This window comes from Pipra filicauda, unplaced genomic scaffold (assembly GCF_003945595.2).
Source record: "Pipra filicauda isolate LSUMZ 115617 unplaced genomic scaffold, ASM394559v2 scaffold28_size6257848_pilon, whole genome shotgun sequence".
Taxonomy (NCBI): Eukaryota; Metazoa; Chordata; class Aves; order Passeriformes; family Pipridae; genus Pipra; species Pipra filicauda.
The window spans coordinates 569477-591938 of record NW_024104409.1 but is presented as its reverse complement, the minus strand read 5'-3'; the positions used below and the strand labels follow the sequence as shown (position 1 = coordinate 591938).

Genomic DNA, 22462 nt, shown 5'->3' with positions numbered 1-22462 from the left:
TTAGTGAATCAAAGTTAAGTTAGTATATTGCATTATGTCAATTCTTTACAAAATTAAGCCAAAGTCATCTTATGTATGCAACACATTTTATCAAATGTTTAAGAAATATTTGGAAGAAGAATATTGTTTATGTAGAGGGAAAGGAGGGATAGCAAAGTTGGCAGCATATCATGCAAAAATTAGTTCAGTAAAAGGGGAAAAAAAAAATCAAGCTACATGCCAGAGTTTCCGTCACAGTCAGATGAGCTTTTCTGAGCTTCAAGTACTATACAAATGTGAAAAACACTCATTTGGTGCAGGAGGAAGTGGAGATGGAAATAGCTGATGGAGAAGTCAGGGTTGTTTATGCCAATGGTGACGCTGCAAGTCAGAAAAAAAGTAGCAAGAAATGAAGTCATGCCTAAAGCCTCAGTTTATCCCTCACATTGCTGGAACTGTGTTGCAGATTCTTTAGATCACAGTGTGGGACAGTGATGGGTCTTGTGGCACAAATAGCACTGCTTCTTTTCCAGAGGGAGCATGATTCTCATCATGGCTGCAACTCAATAAGCTAACAAACCCTAGGGAAACCAGGAGTTACATTTGCATGTGGTGCAGAACCTGGACTGAGCATGCAAAATTGGACCTGATGTGAATCACAGAATGGTTTGGGCTGGAAGGAACCTTAAAGGATCATCTAGTTCCAAATCCCCTGCCATGTGCAGAGACACCTTCCACTAGACCAGGTTGCTCCAAGTTCCATGCAACCAGGCCTTGAACACTTCCAGAGACAGGACATCTGCAACTTCTCCGGGCAACCTGTGCCAGTGCATCACCACAGTAAAGAATTTCTTCCTGATATCCAACCTAAAGCTCCTTCCCTTAGTTTGAAGTCATTCCCCTTGAAGGTCCCTAAGAAACTGTCCAGGTGAGTCGAGCGAGATCTCAAACTTTTCACCCTTGAGACTGAAACCTGAAAATTATGAGAGAGACATTTTAGACAGTGTAACAAAGGGAAATTCCCAAAAGAGTTAGGTGTGCTGCATGTGTCTTTACAGCTGAAGCGATACTTCAGGGTTACAGCAGCTGCTGAAAACCTTTTTGCGTCTCATGAAGGCCTCTGAGAAAGTCCCTGCTCTGCCCTGGAGTGAAGGAGAGCTTACAGCACAGTGTTTATTATTGCTGGGACAGGCTGAATGGCCTGAGGCCAGTGCATAGAGAAGCCTAGTGCCTTGGGCATGGAGGGGCAGAGCAGGAACCTGTGGGGCTGAGGTTGCTGTCCTGGTTGTCATTGCCAGGAATGGTGCCAGATATGGCCTTCTCTAATTTGGGGTGATTATGGGGAGGTGTATTTTGGTCTGAGAGGGCTGAAACACAAGAGTCTGTGCCCAACGTACAGTCAGAGTTTGGAGCTGCCAAGCAGCTGGCCTATGGGGGGGGGCTGCCAGTCCTTCCTGGGGGAGGGGTTGGGCATATTCAGTGTCATTGCTCAGCACTTGGGAAGCAACAGCACCTAGAAGAAGACCTTGTGTTGTAAGTAATTTTTGCTGTGAAGCATTTTTGGATTTAATGTGACTAAAAAGAGACAAATCTGATGCTCCATTCACAGTTTGTCCCATGAAATAAGACTCTGTTTACAGTCTTTCAAACTTCATATCAAAGAAATACCTGGCACTATCATTAGTTTCTCCAGCCCACTGGAAAGATTAACGCCCTGAGTATTGACTGACTGCTTTGGTCAAAAGACAACATTGTACAGTTTACTGGAAGACTGTTTACTGTTTTGTGTTTTGCAGTTACTTGCTGAATGCTTCAGATTTCACTGGTGGAGATTTTATATTGACTCTAGCCTTTTTGTTTCCATTATAGGGCTTTCAGGCTGCTGATGGAAACTTCTGCCCTTGAGTATCAGCATAGCCAAGGGTAACATCCCCATGCCAAATACTAGAGGGGAAGCCATCAGCCCCTTAAATCAAGCAAACTACGTTTACTAGTAATGTACTGGTCCTAGTTAGAACAGCTGGGACCAGTTTATCACTGTGTGGGTGTAACCCAAACTGTGTATTCTACACCCTCCGTGCCATTTCCCAGAAACTGTTAACAATAGACCATTTGCAGCAGCTGCCCAGAGCACACCTGGCCCCCGCAGGCTATACGCTGGGTGTTAAGAGGCCTGTGAGATAGGAGGATGCTCCTGTCCTCACACCCACGACTCACAATCACCCATTGTGGAACTCCTCACTCTGGGGGAGGTACTGGGCATTCCTGCCTGAACCTGAGTGTATATAATCTTGGGGTCTTGGGACTTCTGGTACCATTCGTTGGATCCAGAGGAGGACCAGAACCTCGACTGGACTGCAACCACCACTCTCGACTGGACTGTGACCACCACTTTTAACCAGACTGCGACCAGCACTCTCAACCAGACTGCGATCACCACCCTCGACCAAACTGCGACAGCACTCTTACCAACAAGTTTTCCCTCTCCTTTTACTCTGAACTCAGGGGGATCATGTGGGGCTCAGCATGGGGGCCATCGAACACCACTCTGTGCCCCAGAGTGCTGGGTTATACATCTGGATTTTGTGAGTTAAACCAATTATTTGTCCATATAATTGTATTTATGGTATTATTTTTATTAAATTGTAACTCTGCCTTATAATCTCTTTGGAGTTGGGTTCATTTCTCCTGCTGGTTTACCTTTAAACCATCACATTTCTTGGCACCCAATGTGGAGCGGAGAGAGAAGTCAGAATTACAATTTCATTTTAAGCATTTGTGTATTTGGATACAGAAACTCCCTGATCACCATGTTGCTTGATGTATTCACATGGATGTTGTATCTGAGACTGTTCATATTTCCACATATGGGGAACTATTTGCCTATTTTGATGCTCTCTTTAAGACCAGGGAGAGGGATCAAAATTGCTTTATTAATATACTACTATGTTAATGTCATCATAACATCAGAAGCAGTGAGTTTCATTGTAAATGTGTATTCAGTCTTGTTTGCCTGTCCTGGTTTGGGTTGCTAGCTCTGGGGCCTCATTGAAAATCGCACTGAGCCTTTTGGGGGAACAGGAGGGAATGGTTGTTTCCAGGGTTTCACCTCCTTCTTCCCCTTCAGACCTGCTACAATAGCATTGAGTTTCCTTTTGATGTTAAAGATAGCGTAATGTTGTTGTTAGTGTTGCTTTCTCTGCTCTATACTGTCTACACCGTGCTTAGGGTCAGAACAGGGCCTCCTAGGGAGGTTGTCTGGAGGCCTGCCCTGGGAGTGGATAATGTTGAGTGGCAGGGAGGATATCGGCCAGTATTTGGAGAAGTTGTCTCCCCAATGATCTGGAAATTCAGCCCTGAACAACTGCAGGATCCTGTCAGCATTATAAGATTGGTGAAGGAAAAATGCTCTGGCAGCTCCAGACATGGCCAGCTCACAGCAACCTGCTGGGCCCTGGCCACTGCCTACCGGACAGTGCTTGACATGATACAGCACCCTCAGGGGGAGGAGAGAAGGAGCAAATCCACAGGCACCACGTCCACCCAAACCACGGCTGAATCAGAGGGAAAAAGAAATAAATCAACCAGCACCATGTCCACACAAACCATCGAGGAGCCAGAAGGACAACTGAAGCCAATAGCAGTCGTCCCTGTCCAGAAAAGAAAATCAAGGACTAAATCAGTTCATATAGTGAATAATGACAAAGAGACAGGACCTTCACATCCACTGGAGGAGACAGAGCCAGAAATAATCACTCGGTCCCTATCCCTGTGTGAGCTACATGAGCTCCAAAGAGAGTTTGCACGACAGGCAAATGAGTCCATTCTGACCTTGCTGCTCCGAATCTGGGATGCTGCAGCTAACGATACAGTTCTAGATGGAAGTGAAGCCAGACAGCTGGGATCCCTGTCTCAAGATGTAGTCATTGATCAGGGGATTGGAAAGAGGCAGGAAACTCTCAGCCTCTGGTGACGACTGCTGTCCAGTGTAAGGGAGATATACCTTTGTAAGGAGGACCTCCACATACAGCAAGGGCAGTGGAACACGATGGAACAAGGTATCTGGTGCTTAAGGGAATTAGCCATACTGGAGATAATCTTTTCAGAGGACGAAAGATTTCCTAAAAGTCCAGATGGTGTACAATGCACATCCCAGATGTGGTTAAAGTTTGCACGACTCGGGCCAGAAATGTATTCCCGCTACTTAGCAACGTTGCAATGGAGGGAGGGAGAGGATAAGGTGGGTGTATTGGTTAGTAAACTCAGGATTTATGGAGACACTGTCACCGCCCCATTACAAGCCCACGTCTCATCTATGGAAACCAAACTGGCCAAACATGTCCAAAGCCTGGAAGAGAAGATTGAAGAAGGCCACCAGAAGCTAAGAGAGGAAATTAAGGAAGGGATCTTCCATATCTTGCCAGGATAAACAAGAGTCTCTGCTATTAGGAGCAGACGTCCCCCAGCTAAGAAGAGAAGGTACACTCCACGTGGCAATCTATGGTTTTACCTCCGTGAGCACGGAGAAGATATGAGGAAGCGGGATGGAAAACCCACCTCTTCCTTAGCAGCCCGGGTACGTGAACTGAAAAGAGGAACAAGTACCACAAGGAACTCTTCAAGGATAAATGCTGCTCCAGTCTCTTGTGGGCGAGACTCCAGACGGTACAGGAATGATGATATGTCTGATCCTCTTGAAGGGACCTCCAGATCATACTTACAAGAAGAGCGCAGTGAGTACTATGACCAGGACTAGGAGTGCCCTGCCTCTAGCCAGGCAGAGGAGAGGGACAATCGGGTCTATTGGATGGTGTGGATTCGGTGGCCTGGCACATCAGATTCACAAAAGCCTTAGCTGACACTGGCGCACAATGTGCTTTGATGCCATCAAGATACGTAGGGGCAGAATCCCTCTCTATTTCTGGGGTGACAGGGGGATCCCAACAGCTGGCTGTACTGGAAGCTGAAGTGAGCTTGACTGGGAAGGAATGACATAGACACCCCATCGTGACTGGCCCAGAGGCCCCGTGCATCCTTGGCATAGATTACCTGAGGAGTGGGTATTTCAAAGACCCAAAAGGACTTTGTTGGGCTTTTGGCATAGCTACTGTGGAGACACAGGAAATTAGACAGTTGAACACCTTGCCTGGTCTCTCAGAGGACCCCTCTGCTGTGGGACTGCTGAAGGTTGAAGAAATATTGGTACCAATGGCCACAGAAACGGTACACTGTCGGCAATACTGCACCGACCAAGACTCCGTGACTCCTATACATAAGATGATCCGTGACCTGGAGACCCAGGGGGTGGTCAGCAAGACTCGCTCACCCTTTAATAGCCCTATATGGCCAGTGCATTAAGTCCAGCGGAGAGTGGAGGCTGACAGTGGATTACCGTGAACTCAATGAAGTCACACCACCCCTGAGTGCTGCTGTGCCGGACATGCTGGAGCTCCAGTACGAGCTGGAGTCCAAGGAAGCCAAGTGGTATGCCACCATTGACATTGCCAATGCCTTTTTCTCCATTCCTTTGGCAGCGGAGTGCAGGCCACAATTTGCCTCCACTTGGAGGGGTGTGCGGTACACCTGGAATCGACTGCCTCAGGGGTGGAAATACAGTCTCACCATTTGCCATGGACTGATCCAGGCTGCACTGGAAAAGGGTGAGGCTCCAGAACATCTACAGTACATTGATGACATCACTGTGTGGGGGAACACAGCAGAGGAAGTTTTCGAGAAAGGAAAGAAAATAATCCAGATTCTCCTAAGAGCTGGTTTTGCCATTAAACAGAGTAAGGTCAAGGGACCTGCTCGGGAAATCCAGTTCTTAGGAGTGAAGTGGCAAGATGGACGTCATCAGATTTCAATGGCGGTGATTAACAAAATAGCAGCCATGTCCCCACCAACCAGCAAAAAGGAAACATAGGCTTTCCTAGGCGACATGGGCTTTTGGAGGATGCATATCCCCGAGTACAGTCAGATTGTAAGTCCTCTCTACCTTGTGACACAGAAGAAAACTGATTTCTAGTGGGGGCCCAAACAACAAGCCTTCGAACAGATTAAACAGGAGATTGCCCATGCAGTAGCCCTCAACCAGACTGCAACCAGCGCTCTCACCAACAAGTTTTCCCTCTCCTTTTACTCTGGACTCAGGGGGACCACGTGGGGCTCAGCATGGGGGCCATAGAACACCACTCTATTTGTGCCCCAGGGTGCTGGGTTATACATCTGGATTTTGTGAGTTAAACCAATTGTTTGTCCATATAATTGTATTTATGGTATTATTTTTACTATATTGTAACTCTGCCTTATAATCTCTTTGGAGTTGGGTTCATTTCTCCAGCCTTTAAACCAGCATAGTACTACAAATTGCTAGTCTCTCTGTTCCCTGATGCTGTAGAAGTGGGTGCCAGGGGCACTGAGGGTCTGGCAGGGTTTAGGAGAAGGATGGGAAGCAGCTCTTGCAGCTGCTTGCTAAGCTTTCTTCCAAGCAAAAGTGGGCTGTGGGGCTCTCTGACCCAACAGCAGACACACAGGGAGGATTTTGAGTCATATCATAACTATAGCAAATTTCCACTGAGCAAAAAAACACATAAAGAAACACTCCAAAGAGGCTAAGCCCTCTGGCTGTGCTGGGTGATGGAGAGAGTCAAGTGGCTGGAAAACATTGCTGAACAGTTAAATCCAAAAGTGAGAGCTGAAGCAGTTGATTTTCTAAACACAGCATTTCCCTGCAGCCTGTGTTGGATTCGCAGGGTGCATTGCCCTAGCAGGACTGCTGTGGAAGAGTGGGGCATGAAGAAGGGGATCGGTATGCATCCCAGAGTGCAAAAATCTGGACTCATTGCTCAGGCAAAGCTCCAAGGGACCAGCCTCTTAATGCAATTTCACTGGGGCTTTGAATGCAATTTTTACACAGCATCTTTCTCCTTGACAAATCCAAACCCTTTCATCAGTGATGACTGGCACCAGCCCCCTGTGGCTCCTCTTGGACCAGATTCAAGCTGTATGTTGTTTTTTGCTGTAAATCTTTCTAACCCACTCCCCTGTCCCCCTCCCCACTTTTTAAATTCTTCACTGATCTAATGCTCCCCCTCCAGAGGCTATCAAACAGCTTTTCCCTGAACACTTTCGGTTACTCCAGCAAAATGGTCTTGGAAGAAAAGTGGTTCCAGACTGAAAACTTGAAGAGGTTATACATTAGCTCTGTACAGAGGCTGAAAAGCTCTGAGTTGTTATAGCAGCTGTCCCAGCTGAAAAAATGTCAGGGAGTGGGATCGTTTTCTGTGTATTTTATGGACAGGGAATAGGCCAGGTTCCCTGGTATTTGAGTTACTCTGGGGTTGTTCAGCCAACCCCTACACTTTGTAGGATAGTAATCGGATCCTCAGTGCCCTTGAAGTGTGCTAGCACTCAGTATAGAAAGGAATAGCTCTATGCCAAATGCTAAGTGGACTTTTAAGTATGTAAGCCATTTTTCTTCTTGTAAAATCTAGGTTTGATTTTGTAAAAAGACTTGCGAACTTTTTTTTCTGGGGACTTTGATGCAATTTTTCTCTGGATTACAGCTGAGTGAACTATTCCCGCTCCCCCTTTCTTTTTTTCTATTTGTGATTAAGAGAAGATTTGATTATAATCAATTATTTAAAATTAGTCAACTGCACTTGGAGCAATACATTGCCTCTGGGTCGTTTGCACTTGCTTTGCTAGTTATCTGAAGTTCTCCACAAAATTTAAGGCCAGAGGGGACCATTAGATCAGTTAGTCTGACCGCCTGCACATCACAGTCCATTAAATTTCACCCAGTCAGCCTCCCACTAAGCCAAATAACGCCTGAGTTGGCTAAATCACTGAACACAGAAACATATCCAGCCTGGATTTGAAGACATCCAGGGACACAGAGTCTGATACTCCCTTGGTAGTTTGTTTCAATGGTTTAAAATTGTGCCTTATTTCCTATTTGAATTTGGTCGGAAGCTGAATCCAGATTTTGGTTCTTGTTATACTTTTCTCTGCCAGGTGCCACAGCCATTTGGTATATGGCATTTTCTCTCCATGATGGTACTTATATATACACAGTAATCAAGTCACGCCCCAGTCCTTTTTCTAACTGTTAGAAAAATATTGGAAACTGATTGTGTTTTATGATTTTCTCCCAATAAGGAACTTTTTATTTAATTTTAAAAACATTTAAAAATTATTTCATTGTCTTCTCTGGTATTTGACTATACTTTTAAGGAGAAAAATGACAGAACTGCAGGAAATATTCTTTCTGTCTTACCAGAACAGAGGGAAAATTTTATAAATCTCAGATCTGGACATATGTCTGCTGTGAATATCATCTCACCACCCACTTGTGGGCAATGCCCAGGTGGGCATGCTTTTCTCTGGCCTTAGCTTGCTATTTTATTATTTGTAAGGAGATGGAGTGATTGAACTCATGAAAACCCTTTTTACTGCTTGGTACATTCTCACATCTGAGAGGGTTAAAAAGCTTTCTCATTCTGCAGAGATCTCACAGAAAGAAAGCTAATTGTGGTCCTCTCTTGAAGCATGAGAAGGTGAAGCTCAGCCAAGGGCTTGAATGTCCATACCTCAGTAAGGCATTCTTGAGTGGATTTTGCTGTTGTTACACCTCTTCTGTTGTAGCCATAGTTCTAAGTCATTGGACATGTAATCTGACCATGAGCTCTGAGGTAGCAACTGAATATTTTCATCACGCTAAGAGAGATGGAGCTTTCCTCTCTCCTCTCCTTTGGGAGCTCTTCTGCCTAACCTAACCATCACACAGTTTGAAGATGAGAAAAATTTGATGAAAAATATAAAGAAGCTTAGGACTCTCATAGAGTCACATTGCTCTCTATTCCTTCTTAGGTCTGTAGTTCGGCATTTGACTGCTTTAAAACATTCTTTCCTTATTACTCCTGAGCCACTGATGAAAAGCGAGCTGAATAGCATACAGCCTAACTGTGATCACAGCAGACTTCTCCATCAGGTGCATCATCATGGCTAGGCTTCGCGAACGAAGATTTGGGAAGGGCTCTACCCGCGTTTGCTGCAAGCACATTGGTGGCTAAAAAGGCCAATACGAGATAGGCACATCCAGTTGTAAAAGGCACAGCAGAAAGACTCCCTAGGTGGTATATTCTGCAAGACACGATTCTTTCTGCATTGTCTTTTCTCCTCAAGGGTGATCCTGCGTGCTTTCTTAAAAGCATCAACAACGTTATAGATGGTGTGTCTCCAGGCCTCCCGATTGGAGGCCAGAGTAGACCAGTTATGTTGATCAATATGGCCAAGGCTGAGATGTTGTTTCAGGGAGTCCTTGTATCTTCTCTTTGGGGCTCCTCTCTTGCGGCAGCCGGTGGCAAGTTCACCATAGAGCAAGATCTTAGGGAGGCGGTGGTCCTTCATCCTGGAGACGTGCCCTGCCCATCGCAGCTGCGTTCTCAGTATCATGGCTTCTATACTTGTGACTGCTGCTTGTTCTAGAACAGATGTATTGGTCACATAATCTGACCAGTGGATGTTTAGGATTGTGCGGAGAAAGCGTTGATGGAAGCGTTCTAGGAGACACAGGTGGTGGCGGTAGATGACCCATGATCAGGTGCACCCTTATGGAAAATTCACCTGCTGATAACTACTTTTTGGATATGTACTGAAGGCAGCACTTGGTTCAGTTACTACAGCTTTTACTGACTGTGGATAATGTTAATTTTAGGGAGATGAACACACCCGAGGAGTTGATGTATACTTTAGCTGCGCACTTAAAAACCTAATAAACACCAGTCTGACTTAATTTTTTAGGATGATGAGACCTCTTTCCTGTGAAACTGTACTGATTACTGATAATTATATCCTCATCATCCCATTCTTTATTGATAGAATTACTCATTAACAACTTTTAAATTTTGCCTAGGACTTACATCCACTTACCCAGATTTTGGCTACTTGTGCCTCACGGGCTGCCCTTTCTGTGTTTTGGTTCGTCTCTGTATGCTTTAAGCCTGTGGCATGGATCCAGCATTCAGAGAACATCAAAACTGAATATAAGTTAGCAAATTCCTGCCTTAAGCAGAAGTCTGAGAACTTTTAAATGTACATTCTATGGACCTTCTCATACAAAAGTTTTCACCTTTAGTAGATCTTCAACATCTTTCTTATTGGGATGGATTCAAATGTTTCTTGTAATATTCAGATGATATGAATATGTTATTTACATTTCACCATGCTTTCCACACATAGGCCAGAACTAGATGCCTGACACTTCTGCCTCCTCACATATTTTTCTGAAATTCAGATATTATCTAGAATGATTTTTAACAAGGACTTATCCTTTGTTGTTATTATTAGAGATAGATTATCCTGATGTCTTCAGATCTCTGTCTCAGTTTTACATACTTTGGGTTTTAGTTTATGTTAATTGCTCTCTTCCTTCCTCACCTTTCTGTCATATGTTGTTCCCTTATGTCTAACTTCATCTTTCCATTCACCAGGTGTGGTGGGTTAACCTTGGCTGGAAGCCAGGTGCCCACCCACTGCTCTTCCTATCCACTCCCCTTCCCAGGCGCAAAGGGGAAAGAGAGTAAGGGGGAAAACAACTTGTGGGTTAGGATAAGGCAGTTTATTAAGGCAAAAGGAAAGCAAAAGATAACAAGGTTTATTCTCTACTTCCCATCAGCAGTGATGGCTGACAAATTTCCCAAGAAGCAGGGCTTCAGCACATGTAACGGTTTCTCAGCAGGCAGCCTTTGGAAACAACGAATGCCCCCCTTCCTGCTACTTTCCTTAGCTCTTATGTCCGAGATGATGTCATATGGTATGGAATATCCCTTTGGTTGGTTTGGATCAGCTGGCCTACTTGTGTCCCCTCCCAGAAGGAATGTTACAGTACTGATGCTGCGCTCAGCAGTAGCCAAAACACTGGTGTGTTATCAATACCCTTCTAGCTATCAATACAAAGCAAAACACTATGAGGGTTGCTATGGGGAAATGAACTCCATCTAAGCCAGACACGATGCACCAGGATAGCCTTTTAGGTAATGTCATTATCTTTCTTGATTATGACATTATGCTTTTGACATAAGAAACTCCATTTGTCATTTACAATTGTGCTTCTTAGTTTTGAATCCCCAATCAACTTTGCTTCCATTTTTTTTTTAAATTATTCTTTTGCTTGGAAGCATCTTCTTTAGCACTGGAGAAGTTTTGTTTGCGTAACTCTATCTATAAAACTGTATTTAAGTAGACTAATGATTGAAACTGGCTTTTTTTGGGTCCATGCTGATGTCTTTTTTATTGAGATTGCTGTTGCAGTTTACTACCTAAAATTTTTACTTACAATAATGTATAAAGAATTGTATTCTATGCAAGGCATTTTTATTTGAAAAATGTCATAGATATTTTAAAGAATCCTACTGACGCCTTGCTGCTGGATGTGGAGGGATCTTTTGTCTTCATCTGCCGAACTGTAGTTTTCAAACTAGCTGTTCTGATCTTTGGTTTGACTTGTAGGTCTATCAGAAATCTTCACCTCTTTTTGACAACCCACTGCTGGCTGCTTGTTTTATGGGATTTGTCACCCAAGGCATATAATCTAGAGAGGGTTTTTGTTTGGTTTTTTTTAATTCTTGCTCAGATTTTTTTGAAAATGCAAGTGAGCTATGCATGATGTTCCTTTGGGATGAAGGCTGACCTAGGCCAGGAGTTGAGTGAAGACGGCTTTGCAGCTCCGCTTCTCTCCCTCTTTTGGGCCCCTTCATTTCAGTGAAGCAGTTAAACACTTTTCCCGCAATCCCTGCTATGACATTTAGTTCATCATTCATATTTACTCGGCCACGTGTGAGCTCCCCTATAAGAATGAGAATAAATGCCCCATGTGGAGTCCTGCATATAAATTTCTATACTGGCTCGCATCTTTGCTTATCATTCTTTTTTTTCTATAAACTGTAAAAAAATGCCTGGATCTGGATTGTGAGCAGTTTCCCTCCTGCTACTTCAAAAGAGCATATTAGTCATGTAATGAACAGGCTTAGTGCCGGACTTGACAAAACACTGGGAAATACACTGTTGGGCACAATTCTGAACTGGCAGGGAACTGGGCTGGATGACCTAATAGGGCTCTTTCATCTCCAGTTACTTATGATTTTCAATGCTAATTAAAACCTCACTAGCTAGTGGGGAAGAATATCACAGCCAATTCAAATAACTTCTTAAAAACTTTCCTTCTGTTTATTTTTTCCACTTGCCCACTTCAATTTTATACACATACCACTTAAAAACACTCTGAATTACAAAAGTGTCCAGTTATAAAACTATAGAACAAACAAACAAAGCCAATTACGAATAGCAGCTTGTAATAAAAGTGCAAAGGCCAGGAAATAAATTATTTGGCTTTATTAAGGAAAAAGAAAGTAATTTCTGTAGTACTACTTAGGTCTCCAGGTGTGCTGGGCTATGGCCGTGTTCTCGGTTCACCTTCCGTCTGAGCTCTCCCTCAGCTCTCACCAGATCTGGACACTGACATATGTCCAGTGGGAAGTTTTTTCCTTAATAAAAAAATCAGTCTTCAAACTTCCGCTGAGCAACTGCTTCAGCTTGATGGCTTGCCAGAGAAGGGCAGCCCAAACCTGGTGGCTTTAACCTCTTGTTCACATGTGATGGATGTCTTCACATGTCTAGGAAGTGGGTAGATGTTGGAGGTTCAGCTTCTGAGCCCTGGTAGGTTGATGGGGGACCAGAGGTCCTCGTGCAGCCTTCTGTCCACAGCTGCTAGGTAGCTGCACACAGAGGCCTGGGTTTGGTGTCAGCCCAGTGATGGACATGCTACAGCAATGAAGCACGTCTAGCCTAATGGGCTCATACACAAAACCAAACGATTTCTTGTCGTTCCTCAAGGCATCAAAACAACTGGGACACTAGAGAGAAAGTTTGAGAAAACTTGTCAAAAGCTGAAAAATTAAATGGAGGTTAAGATTTACAGACATTAAGGTTTAAGGAGACATTAACACATAAGTGAGTAGAATAATCTTGGGTGGACAGAACATCTGAAGGTTGTGTGGTCCAACCACCACTTAAAGCAGAGTCGACTTTGAAGTCCAGCTCTGTTAGAGGAAATTGCTCAGGGTCATGTCCTGTCAAATTCTTAATTTCTCCAAGAATAGAGGTTCCACAGCCTCTCTGGGCAATCTATGCTAATGTCACACCACCTTAATGGTAAGATCTTATTCCCTAATATCCAAATAGATTTGCAATATGATACTGTGCATGTTGTCATTTCACTGTGTATCTCTGGGAAAGTAAAAATGTCAAGGTAAATAAGAAAAAAATCAAAGTAGTAATACATAACCTGTTTACTACATGAATACTTTCTAGTTAATGTCCCTGAGTGGCTGTTACCACTGCAGTGACACATTATCTAGAAACAACAGTATTTGCATTCACCTTGCTAAAAAGGATGTCAAAACTTCAAAGTGTGAGATCAATTCAGAAATAACACAGAGCCAATCAGACTAGATGATTAACTTTTATTTCAAAGACTGATAGATGCCTTCAATCATGTTTATATTCAGTCTTTTGACAAATTGATGCCAACATATGACTATATTTCTTTTAAAAGCTGATCTCAGGCTGTGTTTTTTTTGACATCTTGTCATGCATTCAGATTTGTAAATCTCTCTCAGCCTCTTGAACAGAAAACAGGTCCCATGAATTGCCCCCAGAACTGACCATTACTTTGGGATGACCTGAGGTTGGTAAATGGTGGTTCAAACTTCTGAAGCAAGCTGGGGTGAATCTAGTCCCGGTGACCAGCCCATGGATCCACACAGGGAGAAGGAAGATAGGAGCACAGCCCTGTTTGCTGTTGTGTGCTGCCATACACCATCAGGATTGATAGGTCTTCAGGACATGTCAGAAATAAAAAGGCGTGAGAGGCTTAGGTCCCCATCTGGGACAGGAATTGTTCCATTTTCTGCAAAGAGAAAAAATGAAAAACTATTTGGATTCAAATAATTTGGTTCGCTGCACAATGTCATCTTCGGACTGGAGGTCATTCACTTCTGTGTTTAACAGTTTTTGGGTTTTTTTGTTTGCTTTTAAATTATGGTCAAATTTGGAACAATCAATGCCGTATTGAAAAAAGCAATCACTTTAAAAAAACTTTATCCTTTCTTTCCCAGCAGCAACAGGATTAGCCAAATTCAACCCAAATTTATTTTGTCCTTCTGAAACAAATTTTTGTCTTGTCAAAAAGAAATATTGCCAGGTTCAGATAAGGAAATCCCAAGGAAAGTGGAACATACAGAATGGACAACTTATAAGAAGATCATTTTCTGACAGATGTGTTTTTGGAGACATGGGATACATAGTGAATATGCATGAAGAGCCTTCATTTGCATGGGGAACTATAGATAAAGACTGAAGCCAAATGCCTGAAAAAAAGTTAAAGCTTGATTTACTTGTCAAGAAAATAAAAAACTGTCAGTGGGCTAACAAGTGTTGGGTAGGTCTGGACAGGATGTTTGTTGACTTGGGGAAGCGGTGGAGGGACTCCAAGAGGGTGAGCAATGGGCTAAATTGAGCGAAAATAGTTGGTAGTAGGTGCAAGCTGTGTGCAGACCTCAGGAGGTGCAAGGTGGCAGCGAAGCCAGCAGGGCAGGTGAGAACACGGGACAGTGGCTGGTTATGGCTGAGGATTACATTGTTGTTTTGTCTCATGTGTGGGATACAATGCTGATAGTGGGTCTGGACTAATGTTTCTGAACCATCTCAGACTCCCCAGTCTTCAGCAAAGCACTTCTGAGTGATGCACCAAGAGTAGTGGATCTCTAACTGAGCATGACCCACACAGGTCTATGAAGTCCAAGAGATCTTTGGTGCAGGGGATCTTTTAGACCATCAAGATGAGCTGTTAGGGTTATTTTGGCACAGAGTGGGTTTTTCAGACTACCAGGAGAAGTGGTAGGGGTATTTTAGTATGCAGGGTCCTTCAGACCATCAGATGAGACTCCAAGGAAAAGTTGTCCAGTAGGAGGTATTCACGTACCAAAAACTGTCTAAGCACTGTGCTGGATCCTGAGGATGATTTTCCTGAGATGTCATTCTCTATCTTGGGGTGGTGGGTGGTGGTGGCCTTCCCTTATTGTGAGGGTTGCTTTAAGGATGAATTCAGTAAAGATTGCACTCTCATATTAATGAGGCTGGAGTTGTACAGGTTCCTTTGACAGCAGGAAAATGCTAAATCACAGCCACAGAATGCATTGGGGTGCACTTTAGAAACTGTGTAGGTTTGCTCAAGATAGGTTTGAAGATAAGACCATGGAGAATGCTACTTTTTGCAGAAATATACTTGTTATGAATAGCATGGAAAAGAATCATGCCCTGAGGTTCACCATGCATTCATAGGTCCCCAGATGAACAGTGGTCCACAGGAATGACAGATATATCTTAGAGCATACTACATGCAACTAATATGAATTTTGATTTTCTCTCCTTCTAGCCTACCTTTTTTAACATTTGCCTGTAACTATTGCATGTGGTAGTTTAGTAAGGACCATAAACTTGCACTTTCCAGCAGTCTGAATTTATAAACTGTCACAGTTTACACATTATTGGCCAAGAAATATCTGGTTTTCGATAGATTTTTAGTCTTTTGTTATACTCAAGGTAATGAATTTGTGCGTATTCTGAACAGGAGTAGGATGAATAAGCTGGCAATTACCTATTAAATGAAGGTATGTTTGAAGAAGAATCATAGTGTAAAGGAGTTTGTATTAGACAGTATCCTCAAGAAAAACATTTACTTGTATTTCAGTTTATTTCATTGTTTGTAGGTATTTTTGGATGAATTCTAATTGTCATTCTGTTAAAAGAGTTTCTCTTCCTAACAGATTCTGAGTCAAGTTGTTAGTATCAACTGTGTGGTAATGGCCAACTTCTGTAGAAATATGAAGGTCGGAAACTCAATGGAAAGAAAACATTTCTTCTGTTCCAGGATGTGGGCAAATGCTTATGGGTGAAATAGAGCTGAAGGGCAAGAAATGTATATATTTTTTGGCCTGTCCCTCCAATATATCCATTGATTTATGTCAGGAAGGCAGCAGAATATGTTCCCATGACTTTACAAGCTCGCATGGGAAAAGGAGAACATTTTCATTTAAATTAAAAAGGTAAAATTAACCCTACTTGGAGAAGGTTTAATGCTATTGCAATCAGGCAAGTGGGAGAAAAGGTAAGAATCACACAGGTTCTTCTGAGAGTTTTGGACACTTTTTTTATAATTTCAGTTTGGATGCTGGGTTGGGCACAGAAGCTGCACGTCTTAGCATTGTAGTGTCTGGCTCAAAACCAGGACACGTCTGTGAGCCTGCTCATCTCTCACACAGATCAGGATGTGTAACATTATCCTTACAGATGCAGGAAGGAATATATCTTGGAGTAATTTTTTAAATTTTCCACAAAGATATTGAGTTGTTTTGAAAATGTATGTGACCTAAATACAGAGCCCTTCAGAGACAGATGTCTTCAGAGGCCAACGACAGGGCAGGCAGCCACTTGCTAGTGGAATTTCTACTGGCTACAGGTGATTTGACACAGAAAGGGGAAAGACCTACCTTTTGTTTTAAAAGGTACTTCTGGTGCTCCCATGCTGCATGTCTCTGACTTCACAGCTTCACAGCGGCCACCTGAGTTGATTTTGGACTGGGAGACAGTCTATATTATGTCTAGGACAACTGGGCATACCCCAACAAAAATAGCTCTTACACATTATTAAAGTGTTTTACTAGAGGGTAGGGGATTTAAAGGAGGGAGAAGGGTTGGTTTCATCCAGAGAAATGCTCTTTTACAGCCTGCAGCCAGCTGGATGCTTGATGGGTTGCTTAGAATTGGAAAGGAGGGAATAAAGTAATTATCCTTCCCTAAAAATTAAGGGTCTTAAATTGATTTGACTTAACTTCCAGCCTAAATGGAGTGACTTATGATTTACAGCAAGGTGAGATCAGAATCAGGCCTGTGATCTTGACTTTTTTTATTTTTTTGTAAAAGCTATTTTCATCTCTAGATGTCATGGACCTTTCTGCATCCCATCTGTTCAGGGGTGTCTACAGCATTACTCCATAGACAGGGTATTTTTCTGGGCAGGAATTTCATTCCACTGATTTTTCACCAGCCTTAGTGATACTGAACTTACACAGTCTATTTGATTTCCCATTTTGGGGCAAGTTGGCTAGAGTGTGCTTTCTATAGCCTTTAAAAAGGCTTTTTAGTGGTAGTGCTTGCTAAAAGAGCCAGACTTCTGGCTCTGAAAAGCAGCTTGCTCTGTTGTAACACATTGCTATAGATCTGGAAGTTTTTTTTATACAGTTATCATGTCTGAGGTTTGATGCGGAAAGAATGGTTTACGGAAAAACAAGACAAATTGATCATCAATTTTTTGTGTCTTCACTGAGACTGCTGACTTGTGTTTCAATTCCAGCAGCACTTCAGTGATAGCTTCTTCTCAATGGAAAAAATTGTCCTTTGGAAGGTATGATTTGCCCAGGACAAAATCAACTCAAATAGTCATTCAGCAAACAGTTTCAGAGGCTTCCTAGAGCACATTGGAGAAGTCAGTAGAGATACTTGGGTAGAAGGATGCATGTGACTGCTAGCTGAGGTCCTTTGGAAAACTGTTCCTTTCATTCCCTATTACACAACTTTTACAGAAACCAATCAGACCAGACAATTCCCTTACAACAGTTGCAGGTCAAAACATTAATGTTTACAGCTGCCTCTCCTGTGCAGTTCACAGTGGCTAAAGTACAGGTCCAATCTGTGATGATTAATGTACTTCTTAATGTATGGACCTGCCCTGAGGTGAGAGTTGTCAAAGCCTGGAAGTTTTGGTGTTCATTCTCACCCCCCCAGGGATCAGTTGACAGACCACTATCTGCTGATGAGTGTTGGAATCTAAGACTCAGTGATTCAAATGAGCAGCTGAGGGCTGTGTTGTTTAAAGAGAAAATATGGTAGAATTAAGGTTTCCAAATCCCAGACAGGGGTCCTCAAAACTCGCACCCTGTTTTTTATTATTAGAAGTGTTATTACTATGACTTCACTGGATTTTCACCAGTGCGTTCCAGAGTCATATTGCTGTGCTTTTCCCAGGACTGCTCCCATCTCATCAGGGTTGAATGGTGTGGTTCATGTGTCACTGTTCAGTACAGGAATCATCCCTCTAGATGTTAAAAGGACCGTGATCTGGTAGGATGCACGGTTCATTTCCACTGACTGTGAAGGGATCTGTGCATCTGTGCATACAATTTTCATCTCTCAGCACAGAAGCTCCATGTCCCCTCATCAGGCTGTATAAAGAAAAATTATTGTGGGTTGACCCTGATTGGATGTCAGGTGCCCACCAAAGCCACCCTATCACTTCCCTCCACAAGTGGAGAGTGGACAGAAAATATAATGAAGGGTTAATGATTTGAGATGAGGACAGGGAGAGATCAGTCACCAAATACCGTCACAGGCAAAACAGACTCACCTTGAGGATATTAATTTAATTCATTACTAACAAAATCAGAGCAGGATAATGAGAAGTAGAATAAATCATAAAAACACCTTTCCCCCCTCCCCTTCCTGCTTCCCAAACTCTACCTCCTTACCTGTGGTGCAGGGAGATGGGGAATTGGGGTTACAGTCAGTTCATCACAGTTGTTTCTGCCACTGCTAAGGGAGAGGACTCCTTCCCCTGCTCCAGCATGGGATCCCTCCCACGTGAGACAGTCCTCTATGAATTTCTCCAATGTGAGTTTATCCCACAGGCAACAGTTCTCCACGAACTGTTGCAATGTGGGTCACTCTTCCACGGGGTGCAGTCCTTTGGGCACAGCCCGTTCCAGTGTGGGTACCCCACAGGGTCACAAGTCCTACCAGGAAACCTGCTCCGGCTTAGGCTCCTCATTCCATGGGTCTGCAGGTCCCTGCTAGGAGCATGCTCCAACATGGACTTCCTATAGGTTCACAGCCTTCTTTTCAGGCATCCACCTACTCTGGCGTAGGTCTCCTCCAGGGACTACAGGGGAATCTCAGCTCTGGCACCTGGAGCACCTCCTCCCTCTCCTTTTCCACTGAGCTGGGTGTCTGCAGAACTGCTCTTCTCACATATTCTCACCCCTCTCTTCTCTGGCTGCAATTACATCTGCCCAATAACTTTTTTTTTTTTCCTTTTTAAATATGTTATCACAAAGGAGTTCCCCTCGTTCCTGATTGGCTTGCCCTTGGCCAGTGGCGGGCCCATCTATCCTGGGGTTGGCTGGCACTGGCTCTGCTAGACATGGTGGAAGCTTCTAGAAGCTTCTTACAGAAGGCACTCCTGTAGCCCCCACTTCTACCAAAAGCTGGCCATGCAAACCCAATACAAAGAGTTGTTGTGCCACACAAGGAGGGTGCTTCCCCTTGATACCTGGAGATTAGATCTCTCAGCTGGAGGTTCAGGACTCTGGGATGACTTACTCCTTTGGCATTACATGATTATTGAATAAAATATATGAACTATTTGGTAATGGGAACACTCACTGAATGCTTCTGTATTTGTTTTTTGCATTAGTCACTGGAAATGTCTATGGGTGAAATTCCTCTCTTCTAACTGCATATGTCTACATCTGAGCAGAGCAGAGGTGGATATAGATATTGCCTGACACTGTGATGAGATTTTCCAGATGCATTGTGTGACATGCACCATTGTGGCCATACACAGATCAGAGTAAGTGAGGAGAAACAGGCCTTCTCTGTATTTCTGTTCTCTGCTAGTTACTGGATAATTGCCAGGTATGTTCACACAATTAATTCTGAGTTAATGCAGTACAGAAGCCTTCTTCAGACTAACTACCACCTCACATGTCAGTAAAAAAAGAGAAAACCAGAAAACCTGCTTCCATCTTGTGTTCCATTGGTGTTTACCAGCTGGAAGGGGAAGAGGGAGAGAGATGAAGTATTCAATATTTAGATACACAGTATGATGATGTTCTACCAAAATTTGTAATTTTAATAAACAGGTTCATCAGAAAAATTGAAGACCCTAAAGATGATGCTCATGGAAACTGACAGCAGTAGGGAGCCAGCTTTGACCTTTGTCTCCTGGAAAACACTCGTACAATCACTGGTTGCACAAAAAACTGTGACCATGTTCCTTTGGAAGTGCAGTTTTGCAGTGATTTTACAAACTGCTCCCAACTGTAGTGTTGATCCCAGTCATCTGTGGGCTGCAGATTGAGTGACAGCAGAGCAAAGGGCTTTTTTTCTTTTTGAAAGCAACAGTTCAAGAATGGATCTGGATGAAATTTCGTATTTTTTTTCTTGCTGAAAAATGCACTTTAAAGTTTCCTTCCCTTTGAGCCTTTTAGGTCTACAACCTGGGGCAGCTTTAGGAGATCCTCTGTCGTGAATTAGATGTATGGGCTATACCCACTGAGACTGGATCCAACCTGACAAACAACCAGTGTTAAAGTGAACTGGCCTACTTGAGGTTGATGAGTGGGCAATTTGGATGCAGTGGTTAATTTGCCTTTTGTTTAGAAGCTGCAGTGGAAGAAATTTTATGGAGTTTTCTGGCAAAGGCCAGGCAATGAGTTTTTGCCTTTTGTGCTCTTATTAATTCAAAATTTTGGCCATGGTAGGCGATATCACATTTTGAGATTGGGGATGTATGGACCATATTATTTTTTGGAAAGATGTGTAAGTGGTCTTGCTTTAACTCACAAACTTGGCTTATCACAGACAAATTGGGTACTCACATGGATTTCCTATGGCTTCAAGATGTTCAGTGACAGGAAACAAGCATAATGTGTATGAACACCAACTTGAATAAAAGCTGAAGAAATACAGTGGTCCCAGTTTTTTGAACACTAAACTACAACTAGTGCAGCGTGCAAGGTAGTGGAGACAGCTGATTATCACTGCAGAATAAAAGCACAAAATGCCTGTGGATTGTCATACTATACATATGTTCAGCATCAATATTTAAGGCTGAGACAGTAAAAATACTTTGCAGAACTGCACAGTTGGAGAGAGGAGAAAATTGATCATTGCATTTTGATTTAAAATGCTTGCAACCAGAAACACGACTGTGTGGCTTCTAATCTGATACAACCTGGCACCACTTATCTGCTTTTCAACGCAGGCTCAGACCTATCTGAGCCTAAGTCACAGCCTGATCATTAGAAATACTTGCCACTGGTGTGCCAGGATGTCATGCTTGGTGCCCTGCTCACCTGACCCTTGCCCATGGGATGTGCTAGGTGATGTGCTAACCCCTTCAGCTGTCTCCTGCCGCTCTGTAACATCCATCTGCAGCCTCTGTCTCCATCTCTCAAGTCAGTCCCTATCTGCCTGTGACCTCTTTACAGCACACTAGGAAAATTTAAGACAGGTGAGGACCTTGTCTTAAATATTTATGACTTAAGTGGGAGAAAGATATGAGAATTTTCTTTTTTGAATGTCAGTTGTCCCAGATGACTGCAGATGTGTAAATAGATGTAAGCGTTCCACTTCCTCAAGAGTCTGTTTTCTTCCATTTTCTTCCAAGATTTGGCTTTCTTGTTGCAGAGCAGTCATTGACTTCTCTGTGTCTTTGGAGACAGCTGGATTTCCAGCTTCTAGGGAAGTTATAAATCTTGGCAACACATATCACAGTGTTTTGAGAAAGATAAAAATTGGCTCTTTCCACAGGTGATTTTCTGTAACTCATCTGTCCTGCACTTGATTGAGTAACTTGGTACTAAGAGCCAATGTGCAGTTATTTTAAAAATTGCAATTAAGTGGGGACCTTAGAGCCCTTAAAGTCACAGGTGAAGTACTGTGTCCTCTTTTTCAGGCTAAAATAACTAGAAATAAATATTGAAAAATCTCTATTCTAAGTAAATATTAGACATCACCTAATTTCCCCCAGAAGTAATTCCATTTTTTCTTTTTAATTCAGGACATGCCACAATGTGATGTATAGTTCTTTAACCCTTTGCTGGCCTATGCCAATATAACTTCAATGGGCTTCTTTAAAGAACAATGTCTCACTAAGATACTAGCACTTTAATTTGATACATACCTTTTATCAGACATATGTGGGACATGGAGTTGCTCAGCACCTGCTGTGCTGTTTAGTAGTCAAATGGTTAAACTTATTCAAAGGAGCTGGCAAGCTTCTTGTGGCATATTCACTGGAAATACATTTATTTTTACTGTGGAACCAGGCCCACATGAAAAGCCTTGAGAGAATCTGCTTGTGAAAACCTGGATTCATAGTGGAGGAAAAATAAAACAAGAATAATAGTATGAATCGGGCTCCTAAGTTTTGTTAAGAGCACAAGGTATTTAAGTTAGATAAATAACACAGCTTCATAAAAGCAAACTTTCAAACTGCCACAGGCTTATCAAGAAAGTCAATAAAACATTTATTACAAATTAAAATGCAATAAAAATCAAGTCGACCCTTTTTTCAAGCTCCATG

At 42.9% G+C, this 22462-nt stretch overlaps 1 long non-coding RNA gene across 1 annotated transcript; it reads right to left on the bottom strand.

The window, feature by feature from the left end:
• Nucleotides 1-12357: 12357 nt before the first annotated feature.
• Nucleotides 12358-18660, bottom strand: LOC113988132. Its single transcript, XR_003540817.2, has 3 exons — nt 18624-18660; nt 13705-13948; nt 12358-12893 (listed from the first exon to the last, which is right to left on the bottom strand). It is a non-coding gene; the product is annotated as an uncharacterized LOC113988132 (long non-coding RNA).
• Nucleotides 18661-22462: the final 3802 nt, after the last annotated feature.